This window comes from Filicampus tigris, unplaced genomic scaffold (genome assembly GCF_054856515.1).
Source record: "Filicampus tigris isolate MCC_2025a unplaced genomic scaffold, RoL_Ftig_1.0 HiC_scaffold_31, whole genome shotgun sequence".
Taxonomy (NCBI): Eukaryota; Metazoa; Chordata; class Actinopteri; order Syngnathiformes; family Syngnathidae; genus Filicampus; species Filicampus tigris.
Window position 1 is genome coordinate 160001 of NW_028233412.1, and position 2500 is coordinate 162500.

The following is a 2500-nucleotide window of genomic DNA, read 5'->3' on the forward strand; positions in this document are numbered from 1 at the left end:
TCGGTCGGTGGGGGAATGGAGGTGCGGTGCGTGGTGAGGAGCTCCGGGCGGGGTGGGCCTTCGCCCGGCCCGCGGAGTCCGATTGAGCGCCGCCCGGGTCGGGCGGGCCCGCTCCGTTGAGCGCACGGAGGTTGAGATAGAAAATATTGCAACACGCGGAGCTCCAGGCGGGGGGGCCCTCGCCCGGCCCGCGGAGTCCGATTGAACACCCCCCAGGTCGGGCGGGCTCGCTCTGTTGAGCGCACGGAGGTTGACATAGAAAATATTGCAACACGCGGAGCTCCAGGCGGGGGGGGCCCTCGCCCGGCCCGCGGAGTCCGATTGAACACCCCCCAGGTCGGGCGGGCTCGCTCTGTTGAGCGCACGGAGGTTGAGATAGAAAATATTGCAACACGCGGAGCTCCAGGCGGGGGGGGCCCTCGCCCGGCCCGCGGAGTCCGATTGAACACCCCCCAGGTCGGGCGGGCTCGCTCTGTTGAGCGCACGGAGGTTGAGATAGAAAATATTGCAACACGCGGAGCTCCAGGCGGGGGGGGGCCCTCGCCCGGCCCGCGGAGTCCGATTGAACACCCCCCAGGTCGGGCGGGCTCGCTCTGTTGAGCGCACGGAGGTTGACATAGAAAATATTGCAACACGCGGAGCTCCAGGCGGGGGGGGCCCTCGCCCGGCCCGCGGAGTCCGATTGAACACCCCCCAGGTCGGGCGGGCTCGCTCTGTTGAGCGCACGGAGGTTGAGATAGAAAATATTGCAACACGCGGTGCTCCAGGCGGGGGGGGCCCTCGCCCGGCCCGCGGAGTCCGATTGAACACCCCCCAGGTCGGGCAGGCTCGCTCTGTTGAGCGCATGGAGGTTGACATAGAAAATAATCCAACACGCGGAGCTCCAGGCGGGGGGGCCCTCGCCCGGCCCGCGGAGTCCGATTGAACACCCCCCAGGTCGGGCAGGCTCGCTCTGTTGAGCGCATGGAGGTTGACATAGAAAATAATCCAACACGCGGAGCTCCAGGCGGGGGGGCCCTCGCCCGGCCCGCGGAGTCCGATTGAACACCCCCCAGGTCGGGCAGGCTCGCTCTGTTGAGCGCATGGAGGTTGACATAGAAAATAATCCAACACGTGGAGCTCCAGGCGGGGGGGCCCTCGCCCGGCCCGCGGAGTCCGATTGAACACCCCCCAGGTCGGGCAGGCTCGCTCTGTTGAGCGCATGGAGGTTGACATAGAAAATAATCCAACACGTGGAGCTCCAGGCGGGGGGGCCCTCGCCCGGCCCGCGGAGTCCGATTGAACACCCCCCAGGTCGGGCAGGCTCGCTCTGTTGAGCGCATGGAGGTTGACATAGAAAATAATCCAACACGTGGAGCTCCAGGCGGGGGGGCCCTCTCCCCCCCCGGTGAGTCCGCTCACAGTGCCCCTATGTCGGGCAGGCTCATTGCATTGTGCGCATGGAGGTTGACTTAGAAAATATTTGAGAGTGACATGAGCTCCAGGCAGACACCGACTCATCGCCCGTGGGGTGTCCGACGAGCCCTCACCAATCTTGGATTAATGTTTGGCGAGGCTCCCCTGATCAGCTCTGGAGGTGGCAAGTTCTGAAAAAGTGGTTTCTGAAAATGTGCCCCTTGTATTTTGTGAAACCAGGGGTAACCTAGCGAGTAGGCAAACTCATCCCCTGACTGGGGGGATCAACTTTTACCTACTACAGCGCCCCTAATGGCCAAAAGTGGTACTGCTCCCCCTGGTAGCCTAACCCATTGAAATGAATGGGAAAAATTAATTTAGGCTACCAGGGCTTTGGGCTACCAGGGCTTTGGGCTACCAGGGCTTTGGGCTACCAGGGCTTTTTGCTACCAGGGCTGTGGGCTACCAGGGCTTTGGGCTACCAGGGCTGAGGGCTACCAGGGCTATTATAGGCGGCCACCACTGCACTAGTGGCAGCCCGGGGAAGGTGCCTGTTGCTCGGATATGCTTTTACGCACGTCGGCCTCTGCGCCCTGGAGCTTTTTTATGCTACCAGGGCTATTATAGGCGGCCACCACTGCACTAGTGGCAGCCCGGGGAAGGTGCCTGTTGCTCGGATATGCTTTTACGCACGTCGGCCTCTGCGCCCTGGAGCTTTTTTATGCTACCAGGGCTATTATAGGCGGCCACCACTGCACTAGTGGCAGCCCGGGGAAGGTGCCTGTTGCTCGGATATGCTTTTACGCACGTCGGCCTCTGCGCCCTGGAGCTTTTTTATGCTACCAGGGCTATTATAGGCGGCCACCACTGCACTAGTGGCAGCCCGGGGAAGGTGCCTGTTGCTCGGATATGCTTTTACGCACGTCGGCCTCTGCGCCCTGGAGCTTTTTTATGCTACCAGGGCTATTATAGGCGGCCACCACTGCACTAGTGGCAGCCCGGGGAAGGTGCCTGTTGCTCGGATATGCTTTTACGCACGTCGGCCTCTGCGCCCTGGAGCTTTTTTATGCTACCAGGGCTATTATAGGCGGCCACCACTGCACTA